We start from the raw sequence: 26,639 nt of genomic DNA, 5'->3' as shown, positions 1-26,639 counted from the left end.
AATATATTTATGGATTTGCTTGATACTGGAATACTTAAAAGTAGTTTCTGAATTGCTAATCCATACCCCTGTGTAAACAAGGCAACTTATTTGAGAGTGATATTGGAATATTGTTTTCAGAGTTTATGGTCAAAATACTGTTTTTCCAAAGTTACATGTTAGTTTTTTCTGTTCTGCTTTCATATGGTTATGCTATTCATTGGTAATACAGTTAAGATTATCTGTTTCTGTCTGCATTCAATTTTAATTATTAGTACTTGTTGATTTTAATTATTTATTAATTGAGAAATGTAAACATTTGAAGTGATTCTAAAAGTCAAACTGTAAAATAGATAAACTCAGGAAAGTATCATTTTTCTTACACATTCTGTTTTTATTTTTAAATGCATTTTACCCCAATTTCACTTATTCCTTGTGTGCAGCCAACCTCGTTAGACTCTGGTTTAACGTCCTGTGTTTTATTTTGCACAGTTGGGTAGATATATATGTGGGTTTCTCTTTCCTCGTCTTTCTTACAGGAAAGTAGCATACAATAGAGTCTTCTGTACCGTGCCATTTTTCACTTAACAACATATCTGGGAAATCATTTGTATCAACACATAGAGACTCTTCCCAATTTTAATAGCTGCATAATACTCCTTTGTGTCAATGTTCCATAGTTTATTATAGTTATGTTCTATGTATGGACATATGGGATGTTTTCAATATTTTGCAACTGAAAATGGAACTGAGTAGAATAACTGTCTGTACTTGCATTTCTATTTCTCAGTCTTTTAAAAGAAAAAAGTATCTGGCCTCTAGTATTTACTTACATTTCTATAATGTTACAAAAATATGTACTCTATCTATAAGAGTAGGCAGACTCTTTCAGTTCTTGTAGCACTAACCCAGCTGCAAAATCATAACAAATTTATACATTAAATATCAATCAATCCATAAAAGCAAATAAAATTCAAAGTAGCAATACTATTTAATATGATATGATAGAGGGTGATGTTTATCTGAAATTGAATCATATTTTATAAGAAGAATTTTGGTAATGATGGAAATAGTGTCATATATAGTTGATGACTCACTTCTATTTCTTTTCTGTGTACTGAGAAACTTCATTCATATAATACCTTTGTGATTCCATTTATCTTCACTTGACATCAATTTGATATCGTGTTCACTTGTGTTCCTGTAGTTTTGGTGTATAACAACTAAAGCTATAAATTTTCTGCCTTAGAATATGTATTTTCATATCAAAATCCTGTCATTTTATCAAATACTTTATCCTCTAATTGTATAAAATTCTTTCAATTGTGAACTATCATTACAAGAATAAAAATTTGACTTTGTAGCTAGTAAAATAATTTAGTTCAATGCAGAGTTAAAAGCGGGATGATTTCATTCTCACATGAAGACTTGCCAACTTTATGGCAGCCAAACATCAACTCATTAAATGTTAAGTATTGCTATTTCTGCTTCTCGAATGTTGGTGAAAAATTTCCCACTACAAATGCCTAGAAATGCTTGAGAAAATAGAGCAAATATTTAAAAAATATGCTTGGATGGACTTAAAAGAGTGTAAGGAGGAAATCCTCAGGTGCCAGAGGAAATAGGAGTATAAGCATCAGAGAGAAAGGTAGAGACATGGACAGTGAGAGCCTGGAGGAGGTCTTGGGCCAGGTAGCAACTGGAGGCTTGGGTGTGAGAACCTACATACGGATGTGAGGATAGGCATCGGGCTCTGGAGCTAGAGAGTTGGAGGTAGGACCCATGCATAATTCCCTATTGACAAGTTATATTGCAAGAGTAAGGTCAAAAACATCCATCTATTAGGATGGAGGCTGAAGGAAATAAAAATGAAGATTTCCTCTTCTATATTTGGTCGGGAGAGAACCAAATATAAATTTCGTATGAGAAATTTAAACCTGGGACTAGTTTTCAAATGGATTTGGAATTTAAATTATAGTACCCTGATTGTTTAGAAAATTCTAAACTGAGAAACTAACATAAAAATGTATCCCCAGCACAAAGGCAGATATTTATATCAATGGAAAGGACAGAAAGCCCAGAAATAAACCCATATGCTGATGGTCAGTTAATCTATGACAAAAGAGGCAAGAATGTACACTGGAGAAAAGAGAGTCTCTTCAGTAAGTGGTGCTGGGGAAACTGTACAGCTCCATGTCAAAGAATGAAGTTAGAACATTCTCTAACACACAAAAATAAACTAAAAATGTATTAAAGACTTAAATGTAAGTCTGGACACTATAAAATTCTTAGAGGGAAACAGGCAGAACACTCTCTGACATAAATCACAGAAATATCTTTTGGGATCCATCTCCTAGAGTAATGGAAATGAAAATAAAAATAAACAAATGGGACCTAATTAAACGCATAAGCTTTTGCACAGCAAAGGAAACCACAAACAAAATGAAAAGATAACCTACAGAATGGGGGAAAATATTTGCAAGTGATGCAACTGACAAGGGATTAATTTCCAAAAATATACAAATAGTTCCTACAACTCAAAATGAAAAAAAACTAACAACCCAAACAAAGAATGGGCAGAAGATATAAATAGACATTTCTCTAAAAAAGACACAAAGATGGCCAAAAGGTACATGAGAAAAATGCTCAACATTGCTAATTATTAGAGAAATACAAATCAAAACGACCATGAGGTATCACGTCACACCAGTCACAATGGCCATCATTAAAAAATCTACAAATTATAAATGCTGGAGAGTGTGAAGAAAAGGGAACCCTCTTAACCCTATTGGTGGGGATGTAAACTGGTGCAGCCACTATGGAAAACAGTATGGAGTTTCCTTAAAAAGCTAGAAATAGAGTTATTATATGATAATACAATACCATTCCTGGGCAAGTGTCGGAAGAAAATCATAATTCTAAAAGATACTTGCATTGCAGTGTTCATTGTAAATAGCCAAGACATGGAAGCAACCTGAATGTCTGTTGACAGAGGAATTGATAAAGAAGATGTGGTACGTATATGTGTTGGAATATTACTCAGCCACTAAAAAGAATGAAACCATGCTATTTGCAGCAATATGGATGGAAATTGTCATACTGAGTGAAATAAGTCAGACACAGACAAGTATCATATGATATCACTTTTAGATGGAATTAAAAAAAAGGATACAAAGGAACTTATTTACAAAATAGAAATTGACTCACAAATAAAACAAGCTATGGTTACCAAAGGGGAAAATGGGGGAGGGATATATTAAGAGTTTGGGATTAACATAAATACTACTATAAAATAGGTATCGAACAAGAACCTACTGTGTGGCACAGGGAACTGTACTCAATGTTTTGTAATAATCTACAAGAGAAAAGAATCTGAAAAAGAATATGCATACACAGACACACACACACACACACACACACACACACATAACTGAATCATTAAGCTGCATAAGCTGTAGCACAACAAAACTGAGAAAACAGAGAGAAGGCTTAAGTCATACTTGGACCAAAAGCAGAACATAACTATAGATTTATCAGAGATTGAAAAAGCCCTCAGGGAAGGGAACCAGAATAGAAAGAGACACATGTACCCCAAGGTTCACTGCAGCACTGTTTACAACAGCTGGGACATGGAAGCAGCCTAGATGTCGCAGATGAATGGATAAGGATATTCTGGCACATATACACAAGGCACTATTACTCAGCTATAAAAAAGAATGTATTTGAGGCAGTTCTAATGAGGTGGATGAAACTGGACCCTATTATACAGAGTGAAGTAAGCCAGAAAGAGAAACACCAATACAGTATATTCATGCTTATATATGGAATTTAGAAAGACAGTAACAATGATGTCTACACGCAAGACAGCAACAGAGACAGATGTAAAGAACAGACTTTTGGACTCTGTGGGAGAAGGCGAGGGTGGGATGATTTGAGAGAATAGCACTGAAATGTGTATATTACCATATATAAAACAGATGACCAGTGCAAGTTTGATACCTGAAGCAGGGTATTCAAAGACGGTGCTCTGGGACAACCCAGAGGGATGGGGTAGGGAGGGAAGTGGGAGGGAGGTTCAGGATCGGGGGACACAGTAATACCCATGGCTGACTCATGTCTATGTATGGCCCAAACCACCACAATATTGTAATTAGCCTTCATTTGAAATAAAGTTAAAAAAAAAAACCCAAAAACCAAGGGAAAACCATACGTAAATATATACTACTGAATTGGAAAAGGTAAAAAAAAATGGACAATTTTGTAGGAAATTTGCTTATAAAAGTACAAAAAATTATAAACATAAACTGTCAAACAAGAAACGGAATCAGTAGTTAAAAATTTACAACATACACACATTCAACAATGCACATTCATCTAAGTACATATTGTTTAACAAGCAAATTTTAACCATCTTTCACAGAAAAAATAATCTCTAATTTTAGGAATTTTTCAAAAATTTTCTAAATGTAAGTCTCTTTAAGTCACTTTATGGGGAGAAGGCAATGGCACCCCACTCCAGTACTCTTGCCTGGAGAATCCTATGGGCGGATGAGCCTGGTAGGCTGCAGTCCATGGGGTCTCGAAGAGTGGGACACGACTGAGCGACTTCACTTTCACTTTTCACTTTCATGCATTGGAGAAGGAAATGGCAACCCACTCCAGTGTTCTTGCCTGGAGGATCCCAGGGACGGAGGAGCCTGGTGGGCTGCCGTCTATGGGGTTGCACAGATTCGGACAGGACTGAAGCGACTTAGCAGCAGCAGCAGCAAGTCACTTTATGATGCTAATATACCTTGACTAAAAATGCTGAAAAAAATTAAAAAGAAATATTATAGGACCATTTCCTTTATGAACACAAAGCTAATTTCTAAATGTAATATTGGCAAAAATAATTTAACGATGAATAAATAAGTCATAGACATCTTTCTCTAATGATAATCATAATAGCTAATATTTATTGGATACTTTTGGTGAATGTTTATTACAATGCTCTGAAGGAAACTAAGTTTCAGAAGAGTTACATAACACGTCCAAAGTTATAACTAGTATTAGAGCAGCATCACTATAAACTCAAGGACTCTACACTTTCCATTTGATTTATCAGATCAGATCAGATCAGTCACTCAGTCATGTCCGACTCTTTTCGACACCATGAATCGCAGCACACCAGGCCTCCCTGTCCATCACCAACTCCCAGAGTTCACTCAGACTCACGTCCATCGAGTCAGTGATGCCATCCAGCCATCTCATCCTGTCATCCCCTTCTCCTCTTGCCCCCAATCCCTCCCAGCATCAGAGTCTTTTCCAATGAGTCAGCTCTTCACATGAGGTGGCCAAAGTACTGGAGTTTCAGCTTTAGCATCATCCTTCCAAAGAACACCCAGGGCTGATCTCCTTCAGAATGGACTGGTTGGATCTCCTTGCAGTCCAAGGGACTCTCAAGAGTCTTCTCCAACACTACAGTTCAAAAGCATCAATTCTTCGGCGCTCAGCCTTCTTCACAGTCCAACTCTCACATCCATACTTGACCACAGGAAAAACCATAGCCTTGACTAGACGAGCCTTTGTTGGCAAAGTAATGTCTCTGCTTTTGAATATGCTATCTAGGTTGGTCATAACTTTCCTTCCAAGGAATAAGCGTCTTTTAATTTCATGGCTGCAGTTACCATCTGCAGTGATTTTGGAGCTCAGAAAAATAAAGTCTGACGCTGTTTCCACTGTTCCCCCATCTATTTCCCATGAAGTGATGGGACTGGATGCCATGAGCTTCGTTTTCTGAATGTTGAGCTTTAAGGCAACTTTTTTACTCTCCACTTTCACCTTCATCAAGAAGCTTTTTAGTTCCTTTTCACTTTCTGCCATAAGGGTGGTGTCATCTGCATATCTGAGGTTATTGATATTTCTCCCGGCAATCTTGATTTCAGCTTGTGTTTCTTCCAGTCCAGCATTTCTCATGATGTACTCTGCATATAGGTTAAGTAAACAGGGTGACAATATACAGCCTTGACGTACTCCTTTTCCTATTTGGAACCAGTCTGTTGTCCCATGTCCAGTTCTAACTGTTGCTTCCTGACCTGCATACAAATTTTTCAAGAGGCAGATCAGGTGGTCTGGTATTCCCATCTCTTTCAGAATTTTCCACAGTTTATTGTGATCCACACAGCAAAGGCTTTGGCGTAGTCAAGAAAGCAGAAATAGATGTTTTTCTGGAACTCGCTTGCTTTTTCCATGATCCAGCGGATGTTGGCAATTTGATCTCTGGTTCCTCTGCCTTTTCTAAAACCAGCTTGAACATCAGGAAGTTCACGGTTCATGTATTGCTGAAGCCTGGCTTGGAGAATTTTGAGCATTACTTTACTAGCGTGTGAGATGAGTGCAATTGTGTGGTAGTTTGAGCATTCTTTGGCATTGCCTTTCTTTGGGATTGGAATGAAAATTGACCTTTTCCAGTCCTGTGGCCACTGCTGAGTTTTCCAAATTTGCTGGCATATTGAGTGCAGCACTTTCACAGCATCATCTTTCAGGATTTGGAATAGCTCAACTGAAATTCCATCACCTCCACTAGCTTTGCTCGTAGTGATGCTTTCTAAGGCCCACTTGACTTCACATTCCAGGATGTCTGGCTCTAGGTCAGTGATCACACCATCGTGATTATCTGGGTCGTGAAGATCTTTTTTTTTTTTTTTCATTTTTTTTTTCATTTTATTTTATTTTTAAACTTTACATAACTGTATTAGTTTTGCCAAATATCAAAATGAATCTTTTTTGTACAGTTTTGTGTATTCTTGCCATCTCTTCTTGATATCTTCTGCTTCTGTTAGGTTCATGCCATTTCTGTCCTTTATCGTGCCCATCTTTGCATGAAATGTTCCTTTGGTATCTCTGATTTTCTTGAAGAGATCTCTAGTCTTTCCCATTCTGTTGTTTTTGTCTATTTCTTTGCATATATAAATTTGATATTATAAATTTATACTATTGCATACATCTATAGAATCTCTATATTTATAGTATTTCAGAGTTGGCTTACTTAAATATTTCTAGTGGTTGGATAATAGGTTATTGCCCAGCTTTTCTATCGTATGTTGAGAGCTCACTTCCTCTCTCTCTACCACATGAGGGCACTATACGAAAAGACGGTCTTCTGTAAACCAGGAAGTGTGCCTTCACTCGACACCAGTTCTGTTGGCACCTTGATCTTGGACTTCAGAGCCCAGGGCCTCCAGAGAAGTGAATGCTTGTTTAAATCACCTAATTTATGGTAGTTTGTTTAGCAGCCCGAAGTGAATAAGACAGCCATTAACTGTCTGATTACTCTCAAAAAAGACTGCAGTGACTTAGAGTGACCCTTTTTTAAATGAGCAAAATTTAAGAGCTGTACAAAAATGTACAGATATTAAGATCTGCAGATGTCCAAATATAATTGGCTACCTGGCTCTGAGAAATCTTAGATTGGTAAATGTATTTGTATATATAGGCTCTGATGTGACTTTTTCTTAAAGAGTGATAAGAACAGAATCAGTTTTGTAACTCCTTTCTATAATTTTCTTATATTTTTCCTACTGAGCAAAGATTTCAGAAATAATGAAAATAGGCTATTATAAATGTAAATTATTTTTACGTGGCATACCATGGATATACGAGAGCTTTGTATCTGCTATTGCACTTTCAGTAATCACATATTTTCTTTTTAATTGCCTTTGCTATTATTATTTGTCCTAGAAGAGACATTTTCAAATGAATTGCTTAATGATATAATTAATAAATAATAAAAATTAATAAAACTTTCAAATATGAAAAAATAGGAAAAATAGTTCAATAAAATCCTATACCCATTACTTAGATTACCAGAATTTTGCCATATTTGCTTTATTTTCCTCTCTTTTCCGTCTTTCTTTATTGATTTAGTTTAAGGCAGATTCCAAATATAATATCAATTGAGACATATAAACTTTTGTATTCACTTGTTAAATAAGAGATATTTTCCTATAGTTTCATTTTCAAAATTAACAACAATTTAAAAAATTAATTTCACCCAATGTGCAGTTCATAATTACATTTCTCTAACTTTTAAAGGTCTCTTTACACATTTTAAAATTTGATGGTTGTTTACCTTCAGTCTTTTTTCATATAAAGCAATCTCCTCATTAGCTTTTTCTCCCATGCCATTGACTCTTAAGAGCCTGACTGATCACCTAGATTCTGAATTTGTCTCTCTTCACTTTTTTTAATGTTACAATTGTTCCTCCTTTCTTACATGTATTCACTGTGAGTGAAAGTTCTAGTGTTTAAGTAAATTCACATTCAACTGTTTTTGGGCAGACTACTTCTAGATGATCTATGTGATTTTATCACACCGCATCTGGAGGCATGATGTCAGGGTGCCCATACATGCTGTAAGACTGAGAGTTTTTATAAGTGTCTGGTAGTGACAGCCTGATGCCTCCCACTGAAAAGCTCACCATCAACTTGTTACTTAAAGGTTTCATTCATTGATGAAAATTATCTAAATCAGTGACTTCATTTGGGTTATGAAATGGTGATATTCTAATGTTATCATTTCTTTGACATGTATTAGCTGGAATTCTTCTGTAAAGACAAAATTTCTCTTCTGACTGAGTAGAACCATTCATGAATACTTCAATCAAGTATAGAAGAAAACATAATTTAATACTTTTTATTTATATGGATGTTTATTTCAATGTCTATATTTATATTCTGATTCAATATTTAGACTCATGATGGAGTCCTGGAGACTTACTTTATCATGTATTCAATTACACATTAACATTAGAATTGGAAATATGTATTAAAATGCTACCCAGTCTTGCCACATGGTGTTTTCCTCTAATGCTGTTTTTAGGATTGTTCTAACTTTTTGCAAATCCATTGTTTTTCCCCTCTAAGATGCAAGGTAAAAAGCAATTATCCTTAGCTTATTGCCATACGCTTATACAAAGGGTTAGGAAAATCAGATACATGGGTTAGCTGAGCATCTGTCATTCTTCTGATTTGCTTACCAGCTGTCTCCTCGGGAGGCAACTGTCCAGCATCTTTAAAGCACTGCTGCTCCTAAAGCACCTCTGTTAACAGATGGTGGCTTGAGGGATCTCATAGTTCATCATTAAATGTGGATGTCAAAAACTTCTGAACATGTTGGGAGGAAATTGTTTAATTTTTTCTATTCTTAGGTGCTATCTCAGTTAAAAAAAAATAAAGTGTTGTAGGATAGTATTAAGGACATCTGAGGGAAAGAAGTGTGAAAAGTATGTCAGACACCTGTTAAGGGACCTGATTTTATGATTCCAGCAAGTGCTATTATTCATCCCTTCCATATCTACTGTCAAATTTTGAAGAACCTTCCCCATTCCTTGGTGTCACCAATATCCTTAAAACAGGTGAATGGCAGAAAATGCAAAACCTGAAATTATACTTAGGGAAACAGACTAATCCAAATTGAGGAAATTCTACAAAGTAATTGGCCTATAATTTTTAAAACTGTTAAATTCATGAAGATCGAGGAAAGTCAAAAGAACTGTTCCAAAGTAAGGGATGCCGAAGAGAAATGACAGCTAAGTGCAATGATTCAGGATCGAATCCTTTTATATAACTGGACAGCTGATAAAATTCCAGTGAGGTCTCTTGATTAGGGATATAAGAAAATTCTTTGTACTATTCTTGCACCTTATCAGTAAGTTTGAAAATATTACAAATAACAAGTAAAAACTTGAATAAAATAATAAAAATAGATTTAAAGAAAAAAAAAACAGGTGAATGTATGTGTTTGAAATCATTCCAAGACTGCCTTGGATAAATGATATTTTAGATAGGATAATATTTTACATGAGTGTTCTTGGGGGCTCAGATGATAAAAAATCTGCCTAAAAAATGCAGGAGATTTGGGTTTGATCCCTAGGTTGGGAAGATCCCCTGGAGAAGAGAATGGCCACCCATTCCAATATTCTTGCCTAGAGAATTCCATGGACAGAGCAGCCTGGCAGGCTACAGTCCATGAGACTGCAGAGTTAGACATGACTGAGCGACTAACACACACACACACACACACACAAACACAGTGTCTTTCAAAAACTTTTAAATGCTGGGCAGCTAATTGCCAAAAGTCAAGTGAATGACATTTTAAGAAGTTAAATGCTACCAGATAAATAAAAGGCTTTAAAATGAAAGTTCATGGCTATTAACAGAATTTCTTACTTTTGAGGCAATGTCTGTTCTTCCTAATTCAGGCTCAGCAATACCAACCATTTGTGGATTTTTGAGTATGTCAGGCATTTTCTTGTCTCATGGCCTTTATTTCCTGAACTTGCAATGATTCTTTTTCCAAGACATAATTTTGTTCCAGATTTTACTTCAGTTAAGTGTTACCTCTTTAGAGAAACTTTCCCTGCATTCTGTCATGGTCTGTACCATTACCCTGCTTTACTATTCTTCCCAGCACTTGAAATTCTTGTTTATCAAATGCCTTTTCCATGAGAATGTGAGTTCCACAAAAATGTGCTGTATTCCAAGACCTGGAACCTAGCCAGGCTGAATTGTTTTGGTTCTGAGTTATAGAAAATGCAGTCAAGAGAGCCTCAACTATAAGGGTGTATACTGATATGTTAAAAGAAGCCTCAGTGTGACTGTCATGGGGGAGTGGCCTCTCAGAACTTTTTCTCCATATCTATGCTGCCATCTTTGGTGTGTTATTCTTTTGCCCTTATATTTTTTGATTCTTGGACATAAGATGGAAGACTCAGTTCCACGTGTTATGTTTTGAGTCTGGGCTGAATGAAGAGGAAAAGGGTGATACTAGCAACATTTGTCACTTTCTTGAGGCAACAGAGTTGTTCATAAACTCCCCCGGTGGCTTTTGCTTATATCTCATTGAATAGAACCATGTCAGATGGCCACTCTTAGCTGAAAGGGAGTCTGAAAAGTGAATACTCAAAATATCCAAATGCTATAGCAGAGGTAAGCAACATGGAAGGGTCTTGGGAGTGGCCATGGGGATAGCTAGCTAATAGTCTCTACCACAACAGCCAAAAAAAGTTCACTGAGTCCATGTCATGTTGTGTGTGCGTGCTGAGTCATGTCCAACCCTTTGCGACCTGATGGACTGCAGCCCACCAGGCTCCTCTGTCCATGGAGTTCTCCAGGCAAGAATGCTAGAGTGGGTGGCCGTTTCCTACTCCGGGGGAACTTCCCAAACCATGGATCGAACCCTCTTATGTCTCTTGCATTGGCAGGTGAGTTCTTTACCACTGGTGCCACCTGGGAAACCCCATTTATGAGTATAAAGCTTCAACTAGAAAATACATGTAAAATGTAAAATGATGTCGTGTAGGACCTAGCACTTTACTGGAAAAAAAATTCCAAAATGTACAAATAAAAATAAGTAAAAAAACCAAACCGACAGTTATTCAGATTTACTTTTTGTGGTTTTAACTATTCTTCAGAAAATAATATTCCATTTGGTGCAATATGTAGGCCTTTTTAACCTCTCAACAAAAAGCTGGTCATTTATTTCATTACACGAAATAAAGTAAGGCATTATTTTTAAAATGGGAAAAAATACTTGAGTAGATTATCGGTAAGTCTCAAGACAATTCTGCTTAAAAGAACAAATGGGTTGAATGGTTTAAATTATGAAATTTTATGAGACTAATACAAAAGTGTAGCCTGTCATTAGTTTTTTGTGGTTCATTAGTTACAGTGCTTAGAAGCTGAATGCCACCTGGGTAAGGACATATGAGATTATTTTCTGCAGTCATGTCTATCTTGATATAGTGCTGACTCTGTTATTCTTGCATCTAATGTATTCAAGTTGGCGTGGAAGTGAAAGACGTAATTCTCATTACATGTGCTAAGCCAGGCGGCGAGGGAAACAAGCCTGACTAAATGCTTGGATTTCACCCAATGGTGCAGCAAACTAATGTTGTTTCTGAAAATGAAAACTGTGTCTGTATTTGTCAGCTGGAAATGTCCAGGGCTTTAGAGAAAGTATGCAATAAATGGAAGACACTGTTCACTAAGTTAACCCCTGTGAATTCAAAGGCACTGAGATGAAGTTCTCTATGAATAATAAAGGTGCTTGTTGTTAATAACATAGAACACTTTGGTGATTTTATGCTGAAGGACACATCGTTTGACATTTTTATCTTAACTTGATGCATTCCTTGGCAGCAGCAGCTAATAAAATTAGATTTTTTTTTTTAAGTTTCTCAAAGTGTTCAAATAGCTCTTGTAGGTCAATTGTATTGCCTATAGTTTTAAAAAATCCGTGTCTCCAATAGTTTCAGTTATATTTCCTTATAAACTTAGAACTTTGTGATTTAAAAAATTTCCCACTGTGTTTGTGATTAGGATTACTCTTATTGTTAGTGCTGCTTTGATTTTGAATTACCTCAGAATTACATATTTCTATTTTCTCATGTGCTTAAAAGGTTTTCCATCTTGTTTTTCACTATTTTGTTCCCATTCACTGAAGTTATAAAATACCTGATTGTTTATTAGAGTATGTGATTTTTTTTCACTCAGTTGTGTCTTGTTCTTTGTGACCCCATGGACTATAGCCTGCCAGGCTCCTCTGTCCATGGAATTCTCCAGCAAGAGTTCTGGAGTGGGTAACCATTCCATTCTCAGGGGATCTTCCTGACCCAAGGATTGAACTTGGGTCTGTGGTAGTTTAGACGCCTATTATTCAGTTCAGTTCAGCTGCTCATTGTGTCCGACTCTTTGCGACCCCATGGACTGCAGCATGCCAGGCCTCCCTGTCCATCACTAACTCCCAGAGTTTACCCAAACTCACGTCCTTTGAGTCGGTGATGCCATCCAACCATCTCATCCTCTGTCGTCCCCGTCTCCTCCTGCCCTCAATCTTTCCCAGCATCAGGGTCTTTTCAAATGATTCAGTTCTTTGCATCAGGTAACCAAAGTACTGGAGTTTCAGCTTCAACATCAGTCCTTCCAATGAACACCCAGGACTAATCTCCTTTAGGATGGACTGGTTTGATCTCCTTGCAGTCCAAGGGACTCTTAAGAGTCTTCTCCAACACTACAGTTCAAAAGCATCACTTCTTTGGTGCTCAGCTTTGTTTATAGTCCAACTCTCACATCCATACATGACCACTGGAAAAACCATAGCCTTGACTAGATGGACCTTTGTAGGCAAAGTAATGTCTCTTTTTTAATATGCTGTCTAGGTTGGTCATGACTAACAATTACTTATTAGAAAAGTAGTAGGTTTTACTGACAATCTCACAATAAAGTTGACCTCCATCAAAGATTTCTTATATTTACTTAAAATTTGGAATACTGTTGCAAATGAATGTTGTGTGAGAATAATTAACAGTGTAAAGTATTCAATCCTGTCGATAGTATTAATATTTTAGCTATTTCTTCAGGGCATTTACATCTCACATTCAATTAATAATCTTTTCTTTTAATGTACCTGAAACTCTCTTTTCTAAATATTCTGTAATTTCATGCATTGTTATGAACATATTGAATATTTCTATGTAGAAAATGGGAAAGACAAATATTCTTTAACATAGTTAAACAGTCCTCAGTTTTAACTTTCATGGAATATTGTAGAGTGTTCATGGGAATATCATGACTGGTTTCCCATCTACTCTGGATGCTTCAGAGTAAATGTATGAAGTAAATGGTTAAAGTGATCCATTACAGTGCTTTGGAGTTTATTGAAAATCAGGATGAACATAGAGTGTGTCTGACTTTCAGTTGGGGCCTTTGTTCTGGGGGTTGAAAGGGTTAATATGAATGTTTTTGTAGTAGTGTCTTTACACAGTATTCAGCAGTCTTTTGCCAATGGGTCTAAAAATCTCTCTTACATGAGTTTGACAGTGCTTCAGTTCAGTTCAGTTCAGTCGCTCGGTCATGTCCGACTCTTTGCGACCCTGTGAATTGCAGCACGCCAGGCCTCCCTGTCCATCACCAACTCCCGGAGTTTACTCACACTCATGTCTATCGAGTCGGTGATGCCATCCAGCCATCTCGTCCTCTGTTGTCCCCTTCTCCTCCTGCCCTCAATCCCTTCCAGGATCAGAGTCTTTTCCAATGAGTCAACTCTTCGCATGAGGTGGCCAAAGAATTGGAGTTTCAGCCTCAGCATCAGTCCTTCCAATGAACACCCAGGACTGATCTCCTTTAGGATGGACTGGTTGGATCTCTTTGCTGTCCAAGGGACTCTCAAGAGTCTTCTCCAACACCACAGTTCAAAAGCATCACTTCTTCGGTACTCAGCTTTCTTCACAGTCCAACTCTCACACCCATACATGACTACTGGAAAAACCATAGCTTTGACTAGATGGACCTTTTTGGTAAAGTAATGTCTCTGCTTTTCAATATACTATCTAGGTTGGTCATAACTTTCCTTCCAAGGAGTAAGTGTCTTTTAATTTCATGGCTGCAATCACCATCTGCAGTGATTTTGGAGCCCCCAAAATTAAAGTCTGGCATTGTTTCCACTGTTTCCCCATCTATTTGCCATGAAGTGATGGGATCAGATGTCATGATCTTAGTTTCCTGAATGTTGAGCTTTAAGCCAAAATTTTCACTCTCCTCTTTCACTTTCATCAAGAGGCTTTTTAGTTCCTCTTCACTTTCTGCCATAAGGGTGGTGTCATCTGCATATCTGAGGTTATTGATATTTCTCCTGGCAATCTTGATTCCAGCTTGTGCTTCCTTCATCCCAGCATTTCTCGTGATGTACTCTGCTATGAGTACTCAGTTTGGGCATATACTTAGTCATCTATATTCAATTACCAGACACTTACTGAGCACCTATACTCATCTCTGCTAAACCTGCCTGTCTTCTTTCTCCTGTCTGGGTTTTATTTTAGTGAATTTGTGAAGTGTTCATTTGGGAACTTGTGGTGAATTGTGTCCTAGTGGGATACTCGAGTCTCCCTTCTGCTCCTAACTCTGGGTGGTATGAAGGTCACAGGAAGAAACTGGTAAAAGTTATTGTATATGGAATGAATATGGGTTTTGAGATCAAATCCTTTTTGGAGGTTTGAAGATTTTGGAGCTGCATTTCCGATTCTCATGTAAGATTTTGAAAAATATGCAGGAGCATAGAATCTACTGCCTTTTTAAATACTCAAGAGAAAAATAAGGCTGAAAAAAGCCAGAATGCTAGTACCCTGCACATTTTCTCTTGTTTACAGGCTGGTTCTAGGAGCTGTTCCTATAAAGCTCTTTCCCGCTGCGTCTCATCTTCCGTATCTCATTCCCGTAAGGAACCTCTTCAGGCTCTGCCTCGGGGACCCAGTCATCCACTTGGCCTGTCCTTTGCAGACCCTTTGCTTCAGGTGCAGTTCTTTCCCTTTCTGCGATCTAGAATTGTCCCTTATCTCCTGAGCTCACATGAACTCAGATTTCTACTTTCCTGGAAACCCTGGTCTGGAACAAAGACCTGAGCCGCCTCCTGGCCCATATCAGCCACAAAATAAGCCTCCATAGATGGACATAAATTTGAAAATGTATTTATTATATAATTTTCATGACTAAGAAAACATAGATTTGTTCAAGTATTACTTCAACAATCAACATTAATGCTCTGATGAAGAATTTTGGCTTCACCAGCTTTTTTTTTTTTTTTGTACTCATTATCTTACAGTTTTGAAGAGCTTAAAGAGAAAGTTAATCTCCGTAAAATGTCTTCTCAGAGATTTTAATGTCTCTACATCAATTCCAAAGAAAGAGTCTTTTAGAAAATAACCTACCTGTACTTTGTGTGTGCCAAAGTCCATTAAAATGATATCAGAAGCATGTGTGGAGAGCCAAGTTTCCAAGGGCTTGTTGTTGTGCAGTGTGAGCCAAAACACAGCTTTCTGAAATGAAACAGATTTATTTAATAATAGGATGAACAGAACAATAGGAGTCACAGCAAGAGACAAGTGGGAAACAGGTGGCACCGAATGGTGTAATCAGTATGCCAAATGAAGGCTGATGATGTTACTAAATCACAGCTATCAATCAATGTGGGAGTCCCTATAGCATATCATACTCCTGAAGAGGAAACAACCCTGTTCACAACCCTTCTGTAGGAGGTGTTGCTTACTTGCTGCACACACTATGGCCACAAAATATTGACCTTATGGGAATTTTCTTTCCCAAAGAGTTTTCCATTTGAGTCTATGGGAACTCAAAGCCAGTGCTCTATTTTAACCTAGAGGGGTGAGATGGGGAGGGAGTTGGGAGGGAGGTTTAAGAGAGAGGGGACATATGTATATCTATGGCTGATTCATGTTGATGTATGGCAGAAACTCTCACAATATTGTAAAGTAATTATCTTCCAATTAAAAAAAATGAACGTTCGGTTCAGTTCAATTCAGTCACTCAGTCGTGTCTAACGCTTTGCGACCCCATGAGTCGCAGCACGCCAGGCCTCTCTGTCCATCACCAACTCCTGGAATTCACTCAAACTCATGTTCATCGAGTCGGTGATGTCATCCAGCCATCTCATCCTCTGTCGGCCCCTTATCCTCCTGCCCCCAATCCCTCCCAGCATCAGAGTCTTTTCCAAGGAGTCAACTCTTCACATGATGTGGCCAAAGTACTGGAGTTTCAGCTTTGGCATCATTCCTTCCAAAGAACACCCAGGGCTGATCTTCTTCAGAATGGACTGGTTGGATCTCCTTGCAGTCCAAGGGACTCTCAAGAGTCTTCTCCAACACCACAGTTCAAAAGCATCAATTCTTCAGTGCTCAGCTTTCTTCACAGTCCAACTCTCACATCCATACATGACCACAGGAAAAACCATAGTCTTGACTAGATGGACCTTTGTTGGCAAAGTAGTGTCTCTGCTTTTCAATATGCTATCTAGGTTGGTCATAACTTTTCTTCAAAGGAGTAAGAGTCTTTTAATTTCATGGCTGCAGTCACTATCTGCAGTGATTTTGGAGCCCCCCCAAAATGAAAAGGTCTACCATTAAAAAATATTGACTATAATTGTCAATAGGGAATGCTGTGTATAAGTCCTTTTGTCTTTGTTTCACAACAGCTTTACTCAGATATAATTTACATGCTTAAATTTATCCTTTTAAAGTGTAAAATTTAACAGTTGTTAGTTTATTAATAGGGCTGTGCACAGACAATTTTAGAACATTTTCATTACCTCTTAACAGAAACTCTTTACCCATGTACCCAAAGTCATTCCCCATTTCCTCCCAATTCCCCAGCCCCAGGCACCTACTCATTATCTTCTGTCTTTATAGATGGCCTGTTCTGGAAGTTCCATATAGTGGAATCATACAATATGTCATATTCTCAGGACTGGCTTCTTTAACTTATGTTTTCAAGGGTCATGTATGTTGTAGCATGAATTGGTAGTCCATTCCTTTTCATTGCCAAATAGTATTCTACTGTGTGGAGAGGTCACATTTTATTTATCTATTTATCAGTTGATGAATTTGGATGTAAGTGCCTGGACAAGGATGCATTCTTCCTGTAATAAAATATTTAGAGTTGTTGTGCTTCAGTTTGTATAGAGAGTGAAATAGTTGAACAAAAGAGTAGAAAAGTGGGAATCTGAGCTTGTGAAAAGGAAAAAACAATTTTTTAGAAAACTGATGTTTAATGCTTAATTTAAAAATTTCCACAATATTAATGTGCCACAATTGGGGTCATTTAAAAAAAATTGTATGTATATGTTTTTCTTTCTTTTAAAAAACTTTCATCTATTTGGCTATATCGGGTCTCCGTTGCAGCACAGGGGAACGGCAAGTGGTATCAGCATACTATCAACGGCAGTAGCGTGCTGGGCTTCATTGCCCTGAAGCATGTGATATCTTAATTTCCTGACCAGGGATCAAACCCACATCCCTTGCATTGGAAGGTGGCTTCTTAACCACTGACCACCAGGCAAGTCCCGTTTGTCTTTCTTTTTTTGAGTGCATAATTTTGGTTGTTCTTGAGCATCTGTAGCCCTGGGTTTGGCTTTGGAAGAATAGGAATAGATGCAAGAAGAGCAAAGATAATACTTACCTGTTGATGTTCAAAAGGAAGACTTTGAAGGATTATTGTCTTCAGAAAGGATTCTCTAAACCCATTATCTTTCCTTTTAGCTTATCACGGTCTAGGCTTGGTGGGTTGCTTTGGGTGATGTTATATGCAAGAAGTTTAGGTAGGAAGAGGAAGTGGGCAGAGCTTGTCCTTTCACACCCTGGGAAGAAAGGAAGGTTCAGGCAAGAGGGTAGTGATGGCTGGACTCAGATGTCCTAGGGAAGGAGAGGCTTAAATCTGTGAGGGAACAGCAAGGGCAGAGGGGCTCTTAGAAATACACTGCCTTTCTCTTTCTTTGTTAGGGCTCTACAGGAAGGCTATCTCTGAAGTTCCCCCACAAAACACTTGAGACACAGCCACATGAAAGTAAACTTGATTAAAAAAAAATGGATTAAAATAGAGTGGGGATTTGAAATATAGATTTCCCATATGATGTGGACTCTGGAATTCTAGCCAGCCTGCCAAAGAACCCTCTGTGGTGGGGTTGCTCCATGGACTGGGAGCCTGATGGAAGATGAGTCAGAGGGTTTGGGGCCCGTAGTCAGCCAGGGATGAGAAACACAAAGCCGTCAAGGAGGATTCGGATCTGAGACGACCAGCCATGCAGTGCAGTGGCAGAGCGGTTTGATGCAGCCATATGAATTGACTGCCAAGAAACTGTTTTAATATATTCAAATGAGACTGAACTTATATGAGACTGGACATTTGGCAAGTCATTCTATCTGTCATTATCCATGTACATATTTTTTGCTTACCAACAGGTAAAAATAGGCTAGTCATTACAGATGAAATGAAGAAACTACTTTTTCTCTGCACTTCAGCCTTACAGTGAGATTTAAAGTTTGTGACTCATTTACAGATATACAACTATTATCTGTTATTAGACTATACCATAGTTCTGGTACTAGTTAAATCCTTCTCAGCAGATATTTTGAAATTCTGGGAAGATGTAGCAAAGAAAAACCTGTCCACCTAGTTATTTTTGTAATCATATTTTCCTCTCTTAATTACTAATTGTGCCTCCCTGTCTAGAGTTTAAAGAAACAGGTGGCTGCCTTAGCTGGCATGCTGGGTATGAAAAGGGAATTTCAAATGAGATATCTCTCCATTCTGAGACGGACTCTTTATTTCCATAATAGCTTGAAACACTCTGAGGATACTAATTGGAATTGTCTTTTTTTTTTCAAGATCACATCTCTGCCACGTATTCTTTTTTGTCTGTTCAGGGTAAGTCTTTCCATGTCACTCTGTCAGTTTTCACTAGATATCTGTTGAGTTTTGGTTGAGCAATCATATTTTTGAAACAGGGATTCATAGAAATACCTAGTTTGGAATCTTCTTTACAAAAGGTCTCTCTTGAATGGAATGATTGTCCACAGACTTTTGGCTTCATTGGTGTCATTTCGCAGGCTAATGCTTGGACAGCTCACAATTTTCAAAGTAGGAGAGATTTTATTGGGGGCAATTTTACTGGGGGTGACTGTGTTAGTTTGCTATAGCTACCATAACTAAGTACCACAGACTAGGTGACTTCAACAACAAAAACCTATTTTCTCACATTCCTGGAGGCTCTGAGATCAAGGTGTCAGCCAGGCTGATTTCTTCTGAGGCGTCTCCTCTTGGCTGGGGATGGAATTCTTTCCCCTTAGTCTTCACATCGTTTTGCCTTCTATGGATATGTCCTAATATCCTCTTATAAGGATACCAGTCATGTTGGATGAAGGGCCACCCTAACGGCCTCACTGTTACTTAATTAGATACAGATACAGTGCCTGCCTCCAGGTACAGTGGCATTCTGGAGTACTGGAATTAGAATTCCAACATATGAATTTGAGGAAGACACGATTCAGCCCATAATACCGATCTTTAGTGAGTTTTACTCATCGGAGGGACTGTCATTCCTGTTTTACTCTTCAGATTCTTTGAGTTATTTTGGAGTTCTTGTAGGGGTGCTCTGCCTGTACTCCCAGCCCAAACACTAACACTAATACTCCTTCCCAAATAAATCTTACACTGTTTTTCATGAAAATTTCTTGGGGCTGCAGCTGGAGATGAATGCTACAGCCCTCCTGAATGTGTATCAGTTTCAACAGAAAGACAACATCCCCATTCAGCCTTCTCCTGTGGATAAGCCCAACTGTTTTAGCTTTGTAAGGCTGGGTTTGTAAATATAATTCCTTTCTCTTTCCACCTTCCAGAAATTTGTGAAAACATTAGTACATCAGTATATCATGTCTGTAGAAGGCATCCTTTCTTGACTTTATGGTGCCATGGATTTCTTCTTTTACAAAAATCTACTTTTACTAGTTATTTCAAGGAGAATTTGGGAGGAAAGAGGAATATGTGTGTTTCTTATGGCATATTGAGTTTCCCTGGTGGCTTTGATGATAAAGAATCTGCCCACAGTGCAGGAGACCTGGGACCAATCCTTGGGTAGAATGGCCACCCATTCCAGTATTCTTGCCTGGAAAATCCTAAGAACAGAGGAGCCTGGTGGGCTATAGTTCATGGGGTTGCAAAAAGGCAGACTCACTGAGTGACTTTCACTTCATTATGGTGTGTTGAACCAGGTGTAAACTATACAATTTTAAGCTATTATGTTTGTATCTCTAAGTGTGATTTATATAGAAACATTGTATATGATGTTACTTAATCCTTAAAACCATCTTGAGAGCTAGCTGTGATCTGGTCTGACCTCTTTGAGGCCGGAACCCTTTACTGATGCATTAAAGATGATGACCATGATGATACTCATCACCGAGCTTTCAGGACAGAAGACTCTCTGAAAACTGTTTATTAGTCTAGTGCTAAGTTCTATAGCATTTTTAGGCTTGGGCAACTATGCCCTCAGCATAGTTATGCCGTTACAGTGGACTGCAATGCCCATTCATCTCTTGCCAGAAATGTTTTTGCGTATAGGTCCCTAAGCTACTGGCTTATTTTCACATTACTACTTTGTGAAATTCCTCTCTTAAGGATTCACTTATATTAAAAAAGTTAATAAAAGTTCTGAGATTGGTTGCTGCAAGACAGTATTAAATAGAATACGTTCAAATGTTTTTTTTCCTTTGTACAGATACATCCCTTTCAGCTGATTAAATGTACTGTTTGTGACCAATGAACATAAGGAAAAGTGCTCTACTTTAGTATGGTTTCTTAGGCTGATAGATTTGATTCATATTGCTTTAATGTGCTGGGATCTTGCAAGATTGAGGATTGTTGATGCACAGTTAGTGCAATAATGTCCTTACAATAATGCTCTTGTGCCATTTTTGTTTCGTTTGCCTCTTTTACTTCTTTGTCTATTCCCCTTTACTTTCTGCTGTGTCTCTTGGGCTTGGATTACACATCTGAATATTCAGCGTGGATTTGGTGCATCAGATTTTTTATATGCCCAGGTCAATGATCAGCTCTGATATGTGATCAGTGTTTCCAGACTGATTCATAATCCTAGGTGAGGGAGAGAGTCTGTGTGTTCAGGATCATTGAATTTCTTAAGAATGGAGAATTAAATGAAAGCTCAAAGCACAGTATCTGTTAGATTTTAAAACCCTGAGAATTTCAAGGGAAACACTCCATATGTATCTTATCTGTTTATAACTTTCCTTGTCAAAATGTTTTGCTGTTAAGCTCAGAAGTGCCCAGGATGTCAGTTAAGTCTTTTAAAGTCTCCTCATTTAATTGTGTAGTAGGAAATTGTATTTCGGAAATTTTGGCCAAAATTGTATTTTGGCTCTGTCTCTCTTCTAAGTCCTCCATTTCTCAGCAGTTAGTTGTTTTTAATCATCCCCAAATCAAGGGATTTAAGATACAGATCCATTTCATATTCTTATTAAAAATTGTCCAATGCTATTATAGCCATATAAATAAGAAGAGACAGAGAGTCACCGTTTGACTTAAGAATCTTAAGGGGAAAGGAGAAATAAAATAGAAAAATAATTTTCCATTTTTTCTAAGATTAAGAACTGAATTCTTCAATCTGTAGGGAAGCAGCTCTTACTGAAGTTAGGGAATCTTACTTCATGAGTGGAAACAATGTTAAAAAGACCTTTAATAATTCATGGTAAAATCAACAATAGTTGCATATTGTGTAATTCAAAATTGATTTGTAATAATTTGATTGGCTGCCCCCCCCCACCTTGTTGTGTTGTTTGGTGTCAAATAAGAGGTGAATTGTAGATGAAAGTTATCCTATAGTCATTGGGATGCTTCTAAAAGGATTCTCTTATATCCATTGCATCTTACTGCCAATACAAATGAAGAAAATAAAAATTAGAATTCCAGAAAACTTGTGGTCTCTTTTCAAATTTCTACTGTTCCCTCATAGCTCAGTTGGTAAAGAATCTGCCTGCAATGCGGGAGACCTGGGTCGTGAAGATCCCCTGGAGGCGGGAAAGGCTACCCACTCCAGTATTCTGGCCTGGAGAATTCCATGGACTGTATAGTCCATGGTGTGACAAAGAGTCAGACATGACTGAGTGACTTTCACTTCATTTCACAGTAAGTTGAGTATACTCTTGATAATTTTCTTTGCATAAATATTTTAAAACTTTCAAGTGATATATATGAATGAGTTATATGGAACAAAAATTATTTTAAACAGATTTGATTATAGTAAAAAAGATATAATCCAATATTTTCAAATATGAAGATAAAATTCTCAATAGTGTTGATAATTCTTTATCAGATGACTCTTATGAAACCTTTGAATTTTGTTTTTTATCCTCTGGAATAGGTTCTCTGTATGATTTTATTCAAAATTCAGAAAAATGGGTGTTAGGGATAAATATTTTCACTTACTATGTTGTCTTACAAAAATATATGCTCAAAAATTGCACCAGAAGAGATGGTGTCATTTCAACTAAATGAGATCTTTTCACTCAGTCTCTTGTTTTTGGTAAAATCACAAAGATAGTAAAACAGAATCCGATACAGGATCCAGGCCTTACTTCTTGCACCTGTGAGGTTTCACTTTGTCTCTGCTTCGTAACACTGGGCTTAAGCAACCTATCTGAGCCTGTGTCCTAATGTATAAAAGAGGAGGACATAAACTTTATACTTCACCAAGAGTCGCGAAGATTAAATACATTCTCCAGATGTATACTGCCTGGATCAGGGAGACTTTTCAACGAACGGTAGCTTAGGTTATTTCATTGTTGCTACTACTACCACTGAAGACAACAAATTTCCCCATTCAGAATGATTTCAGCAGCTGTGTTTGTATTATCATGTTCTTTGGTACCTGAAAGTCACACCATTTCTTTGAGATCAAGATATCATTTTACTTTCTTTTCCAGATGATTTTTAAAAAGTAATTGTTGATTAGTTTTACATTGGTAGGTGATTAAAAAAGTAACTTATGATAGAATCAAACCAAAGTTTGTCATTATGATGAACAGATTCAAATATAGATTGAAAGGCAGTACCATTTTTAAGAGTGTTGGGGTTGTAACCCAGAGAAATGAGCACAAGGTTTCCCTGTCAATATTGTATGAGTTCCAAGAAGTTAAGGCCTTTTCTGTCTCTCATAACCAAAGGACAATTCAAAGGGAAGTGTTAACGTGAGAATTTTTCTTTTTATAAAAGCAAAGGAAAAGAAAAAAAAAAAATTGCTGCCAAGAGAGAAAGAGAATTGGAGAACTGTGACAAATCCCTCTGGGGTCAGGAGTGTTGGTGCGATGACAAGAGGTTAAAGGAAAGTGGGAACAATGGGAAATCAGTCCTGAGCCTGAAGCTAATCATTTGGCTTCTGAACAAAAGGGGGGAAGAACCAATATTTTATAAAGGGAAGAAAGCCCAGGGAGCTGATGCACAAGTACGTTCCTTTATCCAGGAACAAAAAGTCAAAGTGAATTAATAGATGATTTACTGGAGCCTGAGTGGCATCTGAGATAGGCTTACATAAACAAGTTTCCTTTCCCAGATAGTTGAAATGATGTTATAAAATGTTGCCTTTAAGAAAACATTTGATAATATATTTTCAGACTTTTGAACATATTCTTTAATTTCCATCTTTTCCTTCACAGTTATAAATATATGGGTCTTTCTAAGCCCAATGAGTATCTGACCTAAGCTAAAGATGTGTTGTTTTCAGGAAGCCTTGAGCTTGCTGTTTCTTCCCTCAATTACATTAATAATACTCAATTATAAAGAAATAAAACCATTGTTTGAAAAGCTACATTGGCATTAACTAATATGAAATGTTCACTGGAATATTTGTTAGAAACCTGGATTCTATGGGGAAAGGTATTTTAAAGGGGTCAGAGTATAATGTAGGGAAGTATAGGTTGCATGAAATTTGAAGAATCTCTTTAGTGGATCCCTAATGTAAAACCCTTTTCCTATAAAATACTTCAGTATTTTTTCAGAATTGTTTGCTAGATTTGGAAATCAGCATTGTTCAGTTGTCAATAATATAAGATATTTCCATTATACAACATTTAAGTGAAATGATTGGGAAAGGGGAGTTAGAGATGAGATTTAAGTCTTTTTTACGAGGAAACTCTAGAAAAAGACAATGCTGAAAATATCAGACTTTAGAATGTCCTCTTTTCTTTCTTTTTTTGTTTTTTTTTTGGCTCAAAACGGAGTACACATCTATTTGGTACTCAAATTTAAGTCACTAGCTTTGTGGACTATTTTTTTCTTCTCTTTGTGGCCAGAATGGAGGCTATACTGGAGCAAAAAGAAAGAGGAAGAGAACTCAGTCAATTCACGGCTGCTCATGCTGTACCAAGCACAGTCAGTAAACATTTGGTTAACTCATCAGGGAAAAGTAACTTAAAACTCTTAGTTGACAAAATTTGCCATTCAACTTAAGAAAAATAACCACTAGTTCCAAATAGGCACAACTCTGTAAATAGGAAGAAAAAGAACCTAGGATCCTAGATGGAGCCTAGATGAACCTCAGTTCAGTTCAGTTCAGTTCAGTCGCTCAGTCATGTCTGACTCTTTGTGACCCCATGGACTGGAGCATGCCAGGCTTCCCTGTCCATCACCAACTCCTAGAGCTTGCTCAAACTCCTGTCCATTGAGTCCGTGATGCCACCCAATCACCTCATCCTCTGTCATCCGCTTTTCCTCCTTCCTTCAATCTTTCCCAGCATCAGGGTCTTTTCCAATAAGTCAGTTCTTCGCATCAGGTGGCCAAAGTACTGGAGCTTCAGCATCAGTCCTTCCAATGAATATTCAGGACTGTTTTCCTTTAGGATGAACTGGTTGGATCTCCTTGCAGTCCAAGGGATTCTCAAGAGTCTTCTCCAACACCACAGTTCAAAAGCATCAATTCTTTGGTGCTCAGTTTTCTTTATAGTCCAACTCTCACATCCATGAGGCTTCCCTGGTGGCTCAGATGGTAAAGTGTCTGCCTTCAATGCAGGAGACCTGGGTTTGATCCCTGGATCAGGAAGATCCCCCAGAGAAGGAAATGGCAACCCACTCCAGTACTCTTGCCTGGGAAATTCCATGGATGGAGGAGCCTGGTGGGCTATAGTCCATAGGGTTGCAAAGAGTCGGACGTGACTGAGTGAGTTCACTTTTCACATCCATACATGACCACTGGAAAAACCATAGCTTTGACTAGATGGACCTTTGTCGGCAAAGTAATGTCTGGTTTTTAATACAGTGTTTAGGTTTGTCATAGCTTTTCTTCCAAGGAGCATGCATCTTTTAATTTCATGGCTGCAGTCACCATCTGCAGTGATTTTGGAGCCCCCCAAAATAAAGTCTGTCACTGTTTCCATTGTTTCCCCATCTATTTGTCATAAAGTGACAGGACCAGACACCATCATTTTGGTTTTCTGAATGTTGAATTTTAAGTCAACTTTTGCACTCTCCTCTTTCGCTTTCATCAAGAGACTCTTTAGTTCTTCGCTTTCTGCCATAAGGGTGATGTCATATGTGTATCTGAGGTTATTGATATTTCTCCTGGCAATCTTGATTCCAGCTTGTGCTTCATCATATATTTTGCATGATGTACTCTGCATATAAGTTAAATAAGCAGGATGACAAAATACAGCCTTGACATACTCCTTTCCCAATTTGGGACCAGTCTGTTGTTCCAAGTCCAGTTCTAACTGTTGCTTCTTGACCTGCATACAGATTTCGTGGGAGGCAGGTAAGGTGGTCTGGTAGTCCCATCTCTTTCAGAATTTTCCATAGTTTGTTGTGATCCACACAGTCAAAGGCTTTGGCATAGTCAAGAAAGCAGAAGTAGATGTTTTTCCAGAACTCTATCGCTTTTTCAATGATCCAACGGATGTTGGCAATTTGATCTCTGGTTCCTTTGCCTTTTCTAAATCCAGCTTGAACATCTGGAAGTTCATGGTTCACGTACTGTTGATGCCTGGCTTGGAGAATTTTGAGCATTACTTTGCTAGCATGTGAAATGAGTGCAATTGTGCAGTAGTTTGAACATTCTTTGACATTGCTTTTCTTTGGAATTGGAATGAAAACTGACCTTTGCAGTTCTGTGGCCACTGCTGAGTTTTCAAAAAATGCTGGTATATTGAGTGCAGCACTTTCACAGCATCATCTTTTAGGATTTGAAGCTCAACTGGAATTCCATCACCTCCTTTGTTAGAAGTGATGCTTCCTAAGGCCCATCTAGATGAACCTAGATGAATCCTAGATGAACT

General features: G+C 37.7%; 1 long non-coding RNA gene across 1 annotated transcript in view; it reads left to right on the top strand.

The window, feature by feature from the left end:
* The window catches only part of LOC129646181 (uncharacterized), a 134,579-nt gene that overhangs the window by 49,114 nt on the left and 58,826 nt on the right, over window positions 1-26,639 (top strand). The gene's annotated exons all lie outside the window — the stretch shown is intronic.

The sequence above is a fragment of the Bubalus kerabau genome, chromosome 3 (assembly GCF_029407905.1).
Source record: "Bubalus kerabau isolate K-KA32 ecotype Philippines breed swamp buffalo chromosome 3, PCC_UOA_SB_1v2, whole genome shotgun sequence".
Classification (NCBI taxonomy): domain Eukaryota; kingdom Metazoa; phylum Chordata; class Mammalia; order Artiodactyla; family Bovidae; genus Bubalus; species Bubalus kerabau.
The sequence above is the reverse complement of the archived record's forward strand: the minus strand, read 5'-3'. Positions and strand labels throughout refer to the sequence as shown.